The sequence below is a fragment of the Macrotis lagotis genome, chromosome 6 (assembly GCF_037893015.1).
Source record: "Macrotis lagotis isolate mMagLag1 chromosome 6, bilby.v1.9.chrom.fasta, whole genome shotgun sequence".
In the NCBI taxonomy this organism is placed as follows: domain Eukaryota; kingdom Metazoa; phylum Chordata; class Mammalia; order Peramelemorphia; family Peramelidae; genus Macrotis; species Macrotis lagotis.
This window is the reverse complement of record NC_133663.1, coordinates 220,469,760-220,487,137: the sequence shown is the minus strand read 5'-3', so window position 1 is coordinate 220,487,137 and position 17,378 is coordinate 220,469,760. Positions and strand designations below refer to the sequence as shown.

Here is a 17,378-nt window from a genome sequence, read left to right as displayed (position 1 = left end):
ATATCCAAATAATTTTACCTAAATTTGCTAAATGCTTAGGCCAACATAAAATGATATATAGAAAACAGAGTACAACATTTAAAGATAGATAGATAGCACAAGTATTATAAACAATTTAATGGTTTCTACACTACCTACAACAACTACTAATTTGGGACCAGTTTTTCAAAAATAAAGAAACAAAGTTTTTAATAAAGAATTATGCAAATGTATTTTTAAATGCAAGCATACTACATATTAAAACTTATGACAAAACACATTTTCTAATACATTAGATTTTTCACATTTATATATTTAATGGAAAGCCAAATATTCATTTTATTTGATAGATGTACAATATTTCTTCCTTTTAAATCAAGTACTTTTTCTTTAAAATGTCTATGTATTTCTGAGTTGCTCTGGAAACTGGATCCTGCTTCAGATTTGGTAAACTTGCAGATTCCTCAGGTGATCCTAATGGAGAAGCCCTACAAGACATAGATTTAAATCTGACATTAACTGGGGAAAATAGATGGAAAAAACAATTTACATTGTGTGTTTGTGTGTATGTGTGTGTGTGTGTGTGTGTGTGTGTGTGTTTTCCCCCCAGGTATTCATAATTCATCATGTTAAATTATGGGTATGAGAATCATAACAATGGTCACAGGTCCAACTTAGTCTTAGAGTTTCTTGATAACTGAAGTTAAATGACTTATCCATGGTCTTATATGAACTATGTATCAAAAGGAGGACTTAAATTCAAGCTTTCCTTAAAGTCACATACCATGCAGGTTTGTTTTGAAGCTCAAATCAAAACCAATTCCACTTTTCCCAAACCAGAGTCTTAAATTACAATTTTGTCTAGTAATCAATAGTACTGCAAGAACAATATTTCAACAATTTAGTTATAAATTTAACAAAAAATAAAAGAAGTAATGAACTAAATGAAAGTGTGATTCACACTTTCTTCAAACAGACAAACACAATAAAGGACATAAGAGTGTAAACTGACTAGTATGAACAAAATTATAATTGCAGCTTATATACTTCTATTCGAGAACAAATAGAAATATTATAGGAGTAACTTGATGAACTGCTCTAAAATCAACCAATATCTTAAGGATAATAATGATGAGTGACATTTGTGTGAGTTTTTCCTGCATATAAAAATTAATTGTAACATCAAACTAAGCATATTTTATTTATAAATAATTTGGACATACCTGCCTTGACTATACTTTCTTCTAACTCCTGCTGCAACTGAAATAACATTGAAATAATATTCAGAACAACAAAGTGAATGAGGAATAATGAACTTAAGATAATACACAGAACTCAAAAAATGTTTTAAACTGTTGTAAACAAAGAAATTATTAATAAATTATTAATAAATTTAGATACTAGCTTAGTTCATTAGTCTATTATCAGAATCATCAGTTTATCACAATTGATTATATGCAAAGAAACTTGAATTTTGTTAACATGGCATTCATGTCTCAGATTCTGAATATATTTTTCTTTAAGCAAATTTAGTATACGATCATCACCACATAGGGTCTTCTAAAGATCATTTCAAAATATAAAATATCCTTAGCACTTGAAGAGACCACTATAATGATTACAAATTAACTACAAAAATAGATATGAAATGATTATTTCTTATAAATGCATTATTATACCTACATCCCAAAAGAATGCAGTAACAAATTTAGCCAGCACCAGTATATTGTAATAGATCTATAAGGTAACTTTACAGGTCAGCTAGTTTTAATCTTGTTTTACAGATGAGAACACTGAGGTCATGGTAAAACAATCAATCCATAATTTATGAATGCCTAAACTAGAGGAACCATGTTAGGAACTAGAGGATGTTAAAAAAAAAAAAGCCAAACTACTGAAATGATTCCTATTTGAGCAGTATCTAGTACTTAAGTAAGCTAAATACTTAATTGTAAGCTAAGTACTTAATAAATGCTTGTGTCTGACAAGTTCATATTCTAATAGGAAAACAATAAATGTATCTATATTTATCTGTCTATAGACAGGTCTCTATCTATCTATGTATTATGCATAATTTAAAGAGACTAAATATAACAAAATACAGTTATCTCTGCCCCAATGCAGGGGTTAGGAGGGCAGCACTCCCATGATCTAAAAATTTCTTGTAAAATATTTTGCCTTCGTAACAGAGAAAAAGTCTTAATTTTTTCTTTTTTTTTCTTTTATGGACTACATCTTATTGCAAAATTTAGGTTAAGTAATCATAGGTTCTGTGTCATTGGCTGGCATCCATATGTCTTCTATAACATCTGCAAAACTCCTTCCCCCCCACACACATTCCCATTTAATTTCTAATACTGACCTGCAAAATATCAAAACTGTGATGGGGAGAGTTTGAAGGATAATTGTAGTTAAAATCAAGATATGAATCCAAGGTTACACAGTAATCAATGACAGAGACCCAATTTTGATCTGTTTTCACCATCAGGGAATGCCCTTAACTGGTTTGGTTAATTTTTTCATATACTTTAGGAATATGCTTCCAGATACTTTCAAACCTGGAAGATTAATATTTTGTTACCTCCCAAACACATCTATTCATCTGGACTGACCTACATCTTCAAAGGCCATTTGAGCTCCCATGTTTCAGTTTTTAGGAAAGAAAGAACCAATATGTATAGTCCTATATCGAATCATCTCCTGGCAGAGTTAAGTAGATGAATCTTACCAGGTCTTACATCAAAAAAACATAAATAGAAGGTGGGGAGACTGTTCCACATTTTTTTAAAAATTAAAGTTTACATGATCCTGTTTCCAATCCTTCATCTTCAATAAGCAATATGTGATCAAGTTATGACAGATCAGTACTAAAGAGATGAAGGGATCAAGGTTAAAGGTGGTATAGTTTGTCACATGCACTTTGGGTTCTGCTTAGCCTTGTGTGTATATCCCTACTTCTGAACTCAAAGTCCTATACAGAGAGCTTCATAATGAGAGTTGGTATGAGAATAGGCTGAAGACTTTTTTTTTAGGTTTTTGCAAGGCAATGGGGTTAAGTGACTTGCCCAAGACCACACAGCTAGGTAATCTAGGTAATTATTAAGTGTCTAAGGCCACATTTGAACTCAAGTCCTCCTGACTCCAGGGCTGGTGCACTATCTACTGAGCAACCCAGCTGCCTCATAGAGTCATCTCATTTTAAAAAAGAAACTGAGGCAGATCGAAGGTCAGTGACTTCACCAGAATCCCAGAGTCAGGGTGCCTTTCCAAGGTGAGACTGAACTAGCACCAAGACCAGTATTGTTAGCCTCTCTGCTCCAATACAGTCAGATACTCTTCCTACTACATCATACTTTCACCAGGTAAAAATCATCTGGATTTTTTCCAAGGACCAGATTAAATGCTACCTTCTCCAAGCAACTACCCCTGATCTTTCAGACAAACTTAGCCCTCCCTTTGAACTTTTCTTTTCTTATTCCATATCCTAATTTGTGTCATATTTTTACCCATTTCATCTTCTCTTAAAAACTTTGAAACTCTCCCCAATATAGACTTTGTACAGTTTCACCATCTTTCTATCTTCCTCAGTTAATGAACAGTCCAAGGAAGATCTTGTAATGGATACTCCATTTGCTGAACTGAGTTTTTTTAAGGATTCTAATCTATCCAAAGGGATGTTTAAAAAGTCTATTAAATATATATATATATATATATATTTATATATATACACACATATACATATATGTATATATATATGAAGAGAGAGAGAGAGAGAGAGAGAGAGAGAGAGAAAGAGAGAGAGAGAGAGAGTTAAGTTTTTTTCCAAGACAAATAGAGTTAAGTGGCTTGCCCAAGGCCACACAGCTAGGTTATTATTAAGTGTCTGAGGTCAGATTTGAATTCAGGTACTCCTGACGCCAGAGCCAGTGCTCGATCCATTGAACCACCTAGTCGCCCCTGAAGACATTTTTGATGTTCCCCACATGCAGTTTGTGAAAATTGTTGCAATATTGTGCTGTGGAAAATGGGTCTGCTAGAAATGCTCCAAGTAGCTATTGAATTTGTTGAATGTGGTCACATTACACAAAAAACTTCACAATATAGAAGAATTAAATATCCCTTTGCTAAGCATTTTCAGCTACAAGCTCTAGGATAGTGACCTTGGCCCTTCTGTGGACATGGCAATAAGAATGCCTTTATTTTGGTGTCAGAGAATGGTATAAGTCTGAGTTATAGTTAGTAGTGGGTAGTAGAAGTGGTTGAGAAGGCCTTCATAATACCACAGGTAAGAGGAGGATATAGATCTGTCTAATATTGAGGGAAGTCAGGAAGACTTTCAAAGACAAGAACTGAGGGCTACAAGGGGTCAAAGATATTCATTGAGAGCTAGAAGGAGTTGTTTTCTGGATGTATGTTCATGACAGTGACCGGTTTTTCCAACCTGTTAACAGAGAAATATTTCTCTGAGCTCTCACTGTGAGAAGGAGCTGACCCTGTGGTCTTGAAAGCTTATGCCCATGAAATATACAATCTAGTAATTTCTACCACAAGTGAAAAGTTTCGTGTATTCTAGGGGGAAAAAACTGCTCTTGGGCATCTGGCTTCAGTATACCTTTTCTGGCTTATTGTATATTACTTCTTTAAGTTCCAAGCAAATTAGACTACCTGATGTTCCTTATAAAGACTTTCCATCTCCTGTCTCCAGGAACTTACAATGGCATTCTCCCATGCCAGAGAGATAATGCTAGCTTCCCTAGGTCTTTCAGAATCCCCAATTTTCTTTGAAGGCTCAAGTATATATAAATTGTATATATAACCAAATTACTTTGTATGCCTTTGTAATCATTTTGTTTGTTCCTTAGATTTATATAGGTTTCTGTGTTTGCTTTCTTTTTACCCCACAATGGAATGTAAGCTCTTCAGAGTAGGGACTGTTTTATCCTCCCCCCCCCTCCAGAGTAAGTACAATGCCGGCTAAAGAGTGGGTGCTTAATAAATTCTTGTTCAATTAATGAATGACAAACTGAGTTAAGTACATAGGGATCCCCTGTCAAATACCTTGACCACTGACAGTGGTCTAACCCATGAAGGCTAACCCATGAAATAAAGAAAAAATGGCATCCCTCCTCTAAAAAATGAACATGGTGGCAAGAGTCAAACATTGTTTTAGTCATTTTAGAAATATAAACTATTGACAATTTAAATATTCAATGAATGATAAAGTGTCATGCTATTCTATGAAATCAATAACATTTATTTTGATGCTACTGAAATAATCAAGTAGATAAAACAAGGTTATACTTAGACTGAAGGATGACTTAGAAGGACAGGTTACAATTGCTTTCACTGTGTACCAAAGTAATAAGAACCAGTGCTCTTCATGGTATTTGAACATATTATTTTGCATTGTTCATTAGGTATCTATAAGACCACCACCATGAAGGTAATTGTAATCTCCATGCCTCTATCTATGGAAGAGAACGAAGTCATGAAAAGTCAAAACTTATTTTGATGTTTAGTGCTTAAAAACAAGATGGGAACAGGTGGGGATTCCAGAAAGTATTCTGGAAAATATAGCCCATGTTTGCAAAAAACTTTTGTAGGTTTATTGAGAATCTATGTCTGTCTGCTGTATGTCTCTCCTGAATAGGTTCTTCCTGAAGAGTTAGATGGTAAGTACCAAAGGAAAAAATAACAATAATTGAAATTGGTTATTAAAAGACAGAAATGGAAATAAGTATCAGAAACAAATCAGAAATGGAAAAAGGCAAAGGTATTAAAATTTTTGTGGGAAATGGTAATAATCAAAATCAATTGATAAAAAACAAGCAGCTCAATGGGGTCAAAAGAGCCAAGAAACTACTTTAGCCACCATACACTTTTAAGTTTCCTACTAAAGCTAGGAGACAAGGAAGACAACCTAATGCAGAATAAAAATTCAATTGTAAAACATTGAGGAAGACTCATAAAACTGAGAAAGGAAGAAACAAAACTATGAAAAGTTTATTTATGAAATTCAGTTGAGGTTGCAGAAAGGCAATAAGACATCAGGGGGCTAAGATACTGGACATAGATTCAGAAAGATCTGAATTCAAATCCTCCTTGAAATACTTCCTATTTCTGTGGTCCTGGGTAAGTCAATGAACTTCTTTGTGCCTTGCTTTTCTCATCCGTAAAGTGAGGGTAAAGATATAACTGACTTGATGACCTGTAAGATCTCTTCTAGATCTAAATGATTCTATTGAATTAATAAATATTTACAAATGAAATTGACTGAAGATACATTATAGAATGGAACTTATTTTTCAATATTTCTACATCAATATATATTTTATAATTATTTGATCAAGTCACCATTACTGCATTTTAACACCTTAGATCCCAAGAAGAATATGTAGAAATGACACTGAAGATGATTTCTGAAACCAGATCAAATATGAAGTAATCTACTTGTGATATAATTAAGAAAGCACTGAGGAGTCATTTCATAAGTTTTGGAATAAAGGAGAAGATAACAGAAGATTAGATAAAAATCTCAGACAATATTGTTGCATTCAAAAATGTCACCTGGAAGGACAATATTTACTATTGGTACATATGCATACATTTTAAACTTGAGAAAATCTTTATAAGAATAAAATAAAAATATAAATGGGGAGCTACTACATCAATGAAATCATAGCTCTATGTCTATCTCATCAAATCTTTAATGTTTCTAAAGAGTTCAACTAGTGTTGAAGATTTCTTTTTTAATGTCATCTATGAAATTTTTCACTATTTTAAGTTCTCTTGTATTCCATCAAAATCTCTTCTCATTATTTGTTTTTTTTAGTTTTTTTTTGTTTTTAGGGTTTTTTTTTTTTGCAAGGCAAATGGGGTTAAGTGGCTTGCCCAAGGCCACAAAGGTAAGTAATTATCAAGTGTCTGAGACCTGATCTGAATCCAGGTACTCCCTACTCCAAGTGGCCTTGGGCAAGCCACTTAACCCCATTGCCTTGCAAAGACCTAAAAAAAAACAAAAAAAATGAAGAGTCAGATATGACTGAAAAAAATGATCAAACAATAAAATTACAATATGTCCTATAAACAGTTATCAAACTTTTGATTGAAACAAGGGGAAATATATCATTTCCTAAAGTACCCACTCCATTCATAAATGACTCTAATTGTTACAAAGTTTTCCTGACATCAAGCTTATGTCTATTTGCTTGAAATTTCCATTGTTCTAGATTTTAGACTAACAAGTAGCATTCCCTTTCCTGCATAATAGTCCTTCACATGTTTGATGACAACTTTCAGGTGTCATGTGAGTCTTCTATTCTTTAAGCTAAAAATACCTTACTCCCATTTGCCTTACAAAAAAAACAACTAAAAAATTCTAAAAAACCTAAAGACTAAAAATACCTTCCTTAAAATCACACTTATATGAATGACCTCCAGACTCAATTGATCTTTAAGTTTCTCTTCAAGTTACTATTCTGTCCTGACAGTTAACATCTCCAACATGACATACTGATTTCCAAAAACTTTTACATGGATATTACTTTCATGATCTTTTACTTAGAAATTTTCAGTTATTCTTTAATTCATATAAACTCAGCAGCAACCTGACATAGCAGATAATGAGCTATGGAATCAGGAAGCCCTGGATCCAGAGACAAGCTGTCTCTGATATTTGCTTCCTCTCTAATTTCCAGGCAAGACATTTAACTTTGCAGCTAAGATTGGGGAAGGTAGAAGAATGGATTTTCTCATTAAGAGCTATGACACTAGTGAAATTACATATCTAGATCAATTTCATCAAATTTTTGATGCTTTTAAGGAGTCCAAGTATTGCTAAAGATCTTGCTCTTTTTATGTTACTTATGGGATTCATATCAAAGTAAATTCTCTGACATTCATTAAGATGTCTTCTCCACCCAAAGACTTTTCCACATTATTGGAGCTTATCTCCACCAAGGTCTCTCAGGAGAGGAATAAAGCATGACTCATGCCTGAAGGTTTTCTCTTATTTCTACTATTTTGAGATTTACTGTCCAGGATAAATTCCTGTGTGTTGATGCTTTCCTACCTTCACTGACATTCACTTCACTGTACCTAAGATCTCTAGTATGAATTCTTTAATTCTTTGGTGATTTCAAACTAAAGCTTTCCCCACAACCACATGATATTGGCTCATTCCATTATGAATTCTTTCATGTGCAAAAAGTTAAGAGACTGCTTTTTTCCAGATTTTTGCTTTGAGTTATTTCTCTCTAGAATGAATTCTTTGGTAAAACAAGGTATTCCATTTATGTGGAGGATTCCCTCACAATACTGTTATAAAGATACAAATGTAGGCTGTTATTATTCACATCCTCCAATAAGAATAGGTATTACAAAGCTAGAATTATCATAGATAATATTTATAAATTATTATTAAAATTCACACTTTTGACAACAGGGACACAAGGTTGGGACAATGCTGGTATTTATGAAAAACAGGAAGGGGTGGGAAAGAAGTCAAGCTAATGATGCCAGAACAAAGGATTTTCTCTCAGCAAATTATCAACACACTTTTCAGATTGGCAGCTGGATCCCAGAGAAGAAAATACTTAGTGGATTATTAATCATTATATTTGGTTTCCCTCATGTATTTTTTTTGAAAATATTGTCTTTGACTTATAAAATTATAGATCCTATATTCAATCTACAACTGTGTCTTGAAAAATGACTATTGTGAACTTTAAGATTGTTTGCTTTTGAAAATTCAACATCCAGAATATTAATAGGTAGCAACTAATAAATAAAAAGATTTCAATTTAAAAAAAATTTAAAAAGTGAATTTACAAGCACAGGCCAGTTAGGATATTAATTTTTCGATTTGTTTTTACTAAAGGTGAGACAATTTAGAGATAAAATGCAATATGCTTTAAAGGATAAAGAGGGTCTCAGAATTGAGAAGGGTTTAGTGCCATCTCTGACAAGCACTTCCTGAATATCTCTAGATAAATCATACAAAAACACCTTTTTCCATGTTCAGTTCCCTAATAGTACAGATTACAAAGCAGTTACTAATCTGTATTGGTAGAGGAAGTTCCTATCAAAGAGCTCTCTATCTGAGTACAATCACAGGTCAGATTACAAATAAAATAAATGCCAAGATGTATTTTAAAACATGAATAGACACTATATAGCACTATTGAGCACTTGAATTTATATTCAAGTATTCAGTATTTCCATCCATTCAGCTATCTAACTAAATCATAAAATTCCAACCAGACATCTACTAGGGAGAAAATACTATATACCACATCCCAAGAAATGCAAAGAAACAGTCCTTAACTCCAAGGAGTTCCAACATAGCTTTAAGGGAACTGATTACTGAAATTCTGTGCTTAGAGGTAACAATGAATAAAAAGGTTTAAGATTCTATGTTGAAAATAATATTAGGAGTGGGAGCCAATATTTCTTAAGATCACATTAGGTACAGCATAGGAGAGAAAAGAACAAAAATGATCCCTGGATCAGTAGGACCCAACTTCAAATCTGGTCTCAAATATTTAATAGGTGTGTGACCCTGAGCAAGACACTTAACCCTATTATGAGCAACTAGGTGGTGCAGTGGATAGAGCACTAGTCCTGGGGTCCCTTGAGAAGTTTAGGTTCTCCTGGGGGTGGGGTGGGGTAGGGATACACAGATAATAGAGTGGGACCTTGATAAATGAGAATTTTAAAAGGTATTTTTAGAATTTGAAGAAGGGGAAAATACTTTCAGTACAGGCTTCTAGGGTGGGGTGGCACAAGAGGTAAGCTTTGAAAAGTTACCTCTGTCCGAGAGGAAGAGAGGAGGACACAAGAGCAATGTACACATGGACAAAAAAATCTACAAAAGTGAGTGATCTAGTCTGACTGGGGTGTGAAGTTTGGGTGAAATTTGGGAATTGGGGCCCAATTATTGTGTTTTATCCTCAAGGCAATGGGGAGCATCAAGTAGTGTGGTCAGATCTGGTTAGGAGGAAGCTCATGGTGACCGTGAATAGTTGAGAGGTTGGAGGCTTCTGGCCATCTAATGTCTTCGCTTCCATGGAAAGATGCCTGGGTTCAGACTCAGCTCTTCACTTCCCCTCTCTCTGTCCTCCCTCCCCAGCTGATCAAGAACATCTTCTGTGAAAAAGCACTTGGTCTGAAGGGGTTTCCTATCTCAGTTTTGTTGCTAATTATAGTGGTGGCCTGGGGCAGATTCCAATTTTCTCATCTGTAAGAGGAAAAGAGGGTTTTGGACTTAGGCATTAGGAAAAACTAGATTGGAATATTGTTTCAGTGTGACCCTAGGAAGGCCATTTAATTATTTTTGGCCTCAGTTTCCTCATCTGTAAAATGGCAGGGGAAACTTTTCCTTCTATCTCTCCAGCTGTGATCCAATGGATTGGCTGGCTGTTCTCCAACGTTCTTTCTAGAGATGGCAGCCCAGGGCTTGCCCTGCTGAGTGGGGAAAATCTAGCCAGTTGTGGGACCTGTGGGACCCAAGCCACCCCCAGAAAACATCTTCCTGCTTGGCCTGTTATTAACATCAACAGTAACAAGGCTAATGACCCCCATCCAAGCATAGGTGCCAGCCACGCTCATCTTAGTGGTCTTGTGCCACTCCTGAGCCAGGCCAAAATCTGTGATCTTAAGGACAGTGTCTGATAGATCCCCATTCTCAAATGCATCAAAGATGAGGACTATGGGAGGAAGGAGGAAGAGAGGAGAGAGCTGGGGATGAGACAGTTCTCTCTCCTTGCTTCCTCCCCCCAGTAAAGCAGGACCAGTTACTATCTCTCCACCCACAAACTGAAGCCTAGCCTTCAAGGATCAACAATCTGGGCACGGACACCACCTATCTTCCAGCCCTCACCCATTGTTCTTGCCAGGCTGGAGGGCTTTCTGTCTCTACCCATGCTAGGCAAGTTCCCACCTTGGGCACCTTTCTTTGAGGACAATATCCTCTGCCCATTCCCATTCTGCAGATACTCGTTCCCATTCCTAATTTTAAGACTGCTAACTCTTTTGTAAAATGCTTCGTGGCATATATGTGGGACATTTATCAAATTGGATTGCAAAGACATCTGTCCCAGTTGCTGGGAAAATCACTTCCACCCTCTTTCTCCCTTTGCCCTCTGAGGTGTTCAGCACACCAGGTGTGGAGCCAGGAGTTGGGTGGATTCTGTAGCCTATAGCTCCTTGGGACCTTCTGACCTTAGAACCCCAGAATGTATTCAAACTTTCCTTTTACAGGCAGGGACGGACTGGAAGATCATGGAGCCAATTCACTCATTGTAGACATTGGGACAATAGTCCCATGAACTACAGGTATTAACTCCATTTTACAGAGAGGGAAACTGAGGGCTCTAAGGGGTCAAGTCATTTGTCTGCATTGATACACTAAGTATCAGAGGTTTTCCTGACTCCATTCAAAACCTCTAGCTAGCTAATCTACCATTGTGGCTCTTTAGTGCTTGACCTATCTCCTTAAATTAGGATCATTCATCCCATCACTCATCTATCTATTTAACAAGCAACTAGCATATATTAAGGGGCAGATAGGTGGCCCAGTGGATAGAGCACTGCCCTTAAGAGTCAAGAGGAGTTCGAATCCAACCTCAGATACTTGACTCTTGCTAGCTGGGTGAACTTGAGCAAGTCACTTAACCTTGCTTGCCTCATATCCAGGGTCATCTGCAGTCATCCTGATTCCTATCTGGTCACTGGACCCAGATCACTCTGGAAGAGAAAGTGAGGCTGGTGACCTAACACAGCACCACCACCCCTGCTCAAATTTAATTCATGTGTTTGTCATGGCATCACCTCCTGATGTCATGATCATCTTCAAAAATGAAGGGTAACAAAAGCTCAGGAAGCACCCCTAAAAACAGGCTTAGGCTGGGAAAAATGAGCAAGCAGAGAAAATAGAGGAACACCATTCAGAAATACATTATCTATGATCCCAAGAAGGATCAATATACTCAGTCTGAAGATGAGGAAACACAAGCTCTTCCATCTAAAGACTCTAAGAAAAACAGAAATCGGGATCAGGTTATGACAGAGCTCAAAGAAGACTTTGAAAATTAAATGAGGAGTTAGAAGAAAAACTGGGAAAAGAAATGAGATGCAGTAAAAACATGAAAATGAAATCAGCAGCCTAGTCAAGGAAATCCAAAAAAAAAAATGCTGAAGAAAATAGCATGCTAAAAATCAGCTTTGGTCAAATGGATAAAAGAGTTCAAAAGGTTACTGAGGAGAAGAATGTTTAAAAAGCAAAATTGGCCAAATGGAAAAAGACATAAAAAATAATTCTCTGAGGAAAACAAATCCTTCAGACAAAGAATAGAACTCAGGGAGATTGATGAATTTACGGGAAATCAGGACTCATTATTTCAAAACAAAAAAATGAAAAATTAGAAGAAAATGTGAACCATCTCATTGAAAAAATAAAGGGCAGTGGGCAACTAGGTGGCACAGTGGATAGAGCACCGGCCCTGGAATCAGGAGTACCTGAGTTGAAATCCGACCTCAGACACTTAATAATGACCTAGCTGTGTGGCCTTGGGCAAGCCACTTAACCCATTTTGCCTTGCAAAAACAAAAACAAAAAAAATGGACAAACATTACATTAGCATATATTAAGCACATACTATGTGTCAGACGAGCATGTACTAGTGCCTAGAGATGGAGACAAAAATAAAAACAATCCCTATCAGCCTTTTAATCCACCAAAAATTAAAAAATTGAAACTCATCCACATGCTCTGCAGGTTAAAGATTCTACCCTGGACCAACCAGCCAGCAGGTGCCAAATAGAGGAGGATCTTCCTGACTCTCAGAATGATGACTCTCTACCTCCCACAAAAATAGGCTCTCCATGCCTGCATGTTGACTGACTATAAACTCAGTGACCTTGTATAGGTCAGCTTACTTATTGGGATCTGAATTCCCTCAGCTGAGTGGGACTGGCTCCCCTCTCAGGTCCTGTCCTGCTCTGGTCTGTATATAGGTCAGAAAAGTGAATTTTGGTGGAAGGGGGTGGGAATCCAAGACAAGGGCTTCTGGGCTCCTCAAGCCATACATTCCCCAGAATGGGCTGATCTTTGCCTTCCCACCAGCCCACGGGAATTGCTGGGGAAATGGATAAAGGATGAAGCTTCCATTTTCTACCTCAAAAAAACAAAATGCCCTTCCATTCCCAAGAGGTGGCAGTGGCCGTGCTAAATCTGAACAGTCCTTGGTATCTTAAGAAGGAACTTGGTGCAGGGGACAGAACCCGGTATTTGGGACCAGGATTCACAGCCTCCTTGAGCCATTTATTATGGACTGTTTGACCCTTAGCCTTATCTGTAAAAGAAGGGAGAGGGATTTGAGGACCCCAAGGCCCTCCTGGCCCGGAATCCATAATTCCAGGGAGGGACCACAGCGCTAATTTCAGAGCTACAGACCTTGAGTTCAAATCCAGGTGAAGTTACTGATATCTCTGTGATTTTGGACAGATCCTTTCTTCAGTTTCTTTCTACAGAACAAAACTCGTTTCTCTTCCTGCTCTAAATACTGAAAATCTGATCCCTTCCATTGACAACAGGAGATGATGGGACCCAGAGAGGAGAGGGGACTGAGGGATGAAATGGCCTCATGGAGAGGGTAGAGGGTTGGAGGAAGGAAGCATCCTTCTATGGAAATAGAGGATCAGATTTTCATTCTCTCCCCCCTCTCTTCCTTTGATCCCTTCTCAATCCCAGGCCAGGGAAGAACACTGAATATAGCACTGGTTCAAGTCCCTGAGCTACTAGTCACTCCCCTGTGGGTCCTTAGGCCAGTGACTTAAACTCTCTGGGTCTCAGCTGAACAGGCTGGTCTTCCAGGTGGAGATCCAGAGTTCTCCCTCCCCCTTGGGAATGGCCTCCCTCCCCAGTCCATGTCTCCCGCCAACCCTACCATCTCCCCACTCCCCACTGCACAGTCTCAATCTTCCCCAGTGGGGCTGGGCCTGTCTTGGAAGAGTGAAGTGTCCTGAGCTCCAGGCCTTGGGGCATGAACCCGAGTTAGAAATAGAGGTTGTAGCAGGTTCAGATTCTGATCCTATTGCTCACTCCCCATGACAAGTCCCCCACCCCCTTTAGTTTCCTTCTCTGCAAAAGATTCCATTGCAACAAGCCTTGGCACCCTGTGAGTCTAAAATCTAGAAGGCTGAAGGAGGAAGGGAGGGCACAGGGGGCCACTCACTGTTGATGGACTTGAGATCCCGATGGATGATGGGCACCGGCGCCCCACTGTGTAGGGACTCCATGCCCCGAGCCACCTAGACAGCCCAAGTGACCAGCATGAGGGGGCACCCAGGTGCCAGCCAGGGCGTGGCTCAGCGGCCCAACTCCAGCATACTTCATGACCAAGCAGAGATGGGGTGACCGCAAGCAGGCACCTCGCAGGGCCATGATGTTAGGATGGCACAGGGCGCCAAAGAGCCGGGCCTCCCTGGCCACCTGCTCCACGTGGCAACCGGTCCCGCTCGGGGTCTAGCCTGGCAGCTGTCACGGCCACCTCCTCACCATGCCACCTGGCCCTGACGCCAATGATTTCTCTGAGCTGCAGTTTCCCAAAGGGAATGTCCCGGGGCAAAGGCAGGCCAGTGGGGGCAGGGGCCGGCACCTCGGGAGCCAACGCGTAGTTGCTGGGGAAGACCCCCACGCGCCCCCTGGGCAGCTGCCCCGTCCACCAGCCCGCATCAGAGGACACGGCCCAGACCTGGCACAGTGCCCGCACCCGGGCTCCCCTGCGGAGGGTGAGCTCCCCCTCCCCAGCGGCTTCGTAGTCACCCGCAGCAGTCCGCAGGGGTCCCGCAGCCGCAGGGGGGTCTGGCCCCAGGCCCCACTCCCCGGTGCCCCGCGGGGCTGGGCCCTCCCCACCGTCCTCCCCCTCCTCCATGGGACCCAGGGGAGGGGGGGATCAGGCGGCCCCCCAGCTGGCTGAGCCCCACGTGCTGGGGTGGGGGGCAGCTCCAGCTGCTCCTGGGGAGCTCCCGGGCCCGTGGCCGAGGGCAGGGAGCAGCAGGAGGGGGCGGGCCTAGGAGATGGCATGAGCAGACCCCCACTCCGCCGCACCCCGGGGTCCCGCTTTGGAGAAGGGCTGGCCAGCGTGCGGAGGGGGGCAGGACAAGGGGAAAGGGGCACTTCTTCCTGGGAGCCCTCGGCCGCGTCTCCAAGCATCGGGGAGGGGGAGGCTCGCGGCTCGGGCCGGGGGCCCTGCCCAGCTGCCCTTACCCAGCCGCCGCGGCCCCCCGCGCCCCGCGGCTTCCCGGCACCCCGGCTCCCCTGGCCGCCCGGGGCCGGGCCCGGCCTCCGTCCCAGGGGGACCACCTGCGCTGGCTGCAGGACCAGGCGGCTGGCAGAGACGCTCCCTCAGCCCGCACCTGCCCCGGCTCCGCCCCGCCCAGCTGGGCAGCCGCCCTGGGGCTGGTCAGCGGTGTCCGCCCGGATGGCCCGAGCTGCCGCTGCTGCCGCGGGCACCACAAGCCACGCGCTGCCGGCTGGACTTGTAGTCTACTCCGCTCCTGCTCTATCCCCCTCCCCCTCCCCCACCTAGGGGAGGGCCAGGGGCTTCCTGGAGCTGACCTTATCCTTGGATGGGCAGACCGGGGAGACTGAGGCGGCCCTGGGAGAGGAGAGGGCTTTACATGTCCACGCTCTCGGCATCCCGAGGGTCCAGCCTCCTCCAAGAGTGGGTGAGGACGCTTCATAATCGCCTGGCTGCCTGACCTTGGGTCAGCCACTTAAGCCCATTCATTACCTTGCCAAAAACAAAAAAAAAACTAAAAACAAACAGTGACCCAACACAGCACCAAAGAACTGACAGTGAAACATGCTATCCATATAAAAAAAAATAAATTAAATTAAGAAAAAAAGAGTGGGTAACAAAACTGAGGCCAAAAGACTGATGAGGTGGGGGAAGGGGCAGTGCTTCTCCTGGGGAAACCTGAGAAGGATCCACCTTCCTTCAAAACTTGGGCAGATGCAGAAACTGAAGTCAGGGAGATTAGAAAGAGGGATGATTGGATGCCAGGTTTAGAGCAGAGCTGAAGGGCAACCAGAGAGTCCAGTCCTCTCATTTTACAAATAAAGAAATCGAGAAAAAGAGAAAGAGAGAGAGAGAGAGAGAGAGAGAGAGAGAGAGAGAGAGAGAGAGGCAGAGAGAGCTTGAGAGACTGGCCCAGGGATACACAAATAGAAGTGTCTCAGGTAGGATTTGAATTCAAATCTTTCTGGCTCCAAGTGCAATTCCCCATCCCTTTCAGCGGGCTGACATGCAGCACTTGGGAATCAACTTGACCCAGTTTTCTTCTCTTTCAGGTAAGGAAACTGAGGCTGAGGAAGAGAAGGTGGGGAAGAGTGACCAGTTCAACATCACTCATCATCCCCAAAGCATCTCAGGAAAGGAAACTCTGGGGGTTCCCTGAGGCCCCGGGGCTCCTCCTGCCCTTCAGGGCATTCTCTTTTCTTTTTCTGTGAAGGCAGCTTTGGGGGAGCTGGGTGGGGCAACCTAGGAGGTGGTTATAGGGGAGAGACTCACTGACAGCCCAGTCACTTGTCCCAGTGCTCACTCCACCACCTTTTATGCAGATGCCTTCTGGGAAATGTAGTCCTCTGTGTGGGGAGATTGGGGGTGGGAAGGAGACTCCTGACTTGCCACAGAGGGCAGTTTGATCCTGGAGAAGAGGGAGAGCTTTGAGACCTGGATTACTCGCAGATGGGCTGAGGGCTCAGTTCCTAGCTCCAGAGGCAGGTGGGGGAGATGGTGGTCAAGCAACTGGGTGCAGCATCAAATACAGGCAGGAGAGATGGGAAGGAATAGGAGAGGGAGACCATTCCTCTGACAGAAGAACTGGGAAAGTCCTCTTATAGCAGAAACACTAAAGGCAGAAGTGGGGAGGAGATGGCCAGCCAGGTCAGAGGCTATCTTTTCCCCCTCCCCCATCTATGGAATGCCCAGGCCCCAACTGGAAGTGAAGAACTCTCAACAATCACCCCCCTTTTAACATATTTTTCTCTTTCACCCATGCAGGCAAGCAATGGAATAGTGGGTCTGAAGTCAGGATGACCTATGAGCTGGGTGGCTGGGCAGGCCACAAAACTCAGTTTTCCCCATTGTAAAATGGGAATAAAATTACAAACCCTGCTTGTCTGGAGGTGGATGGGAGAAAAAGGGAAAAAATATACCATTTAATCAGGACCTACTATGTGCTTTATAGATGTGACTTTGATGGATCCTCACAACCCTGGGGGGGGTAGGTGGTATTATCATTTTATAGATGAAGAAACTGAGGTGGGCAGAGGTAAAATACCTTGCCTACTACCAAATGTCTAAGTCTGGATTTGAACTCATGTCTCCCTGACT

General features: G+C 41.3%; 1 long non-coding RNA gene across 1 annotated transcript; it reads right to left on the bottom strand.

The window, feature by feature from the left end:
- Positions 1-337: 337 nt before the first annotated feature.
- Positions 338-15,709, bottom strand: LOC141492030 (uncharacterized). Its single transcript, XR_012469835.1, has 3 exons — positions 15,599-15,709; positions 1,203-1,239; positions 338-467 (listed from the first exon to the last, which is right to left on the bottom strand). It is a non-coding gene; the product is annotated as an uncharacterized LOC141492030 (long non-coding RNA).
- Positions 15,710-17,378: the final 1,669 nt, after the last annotated feature.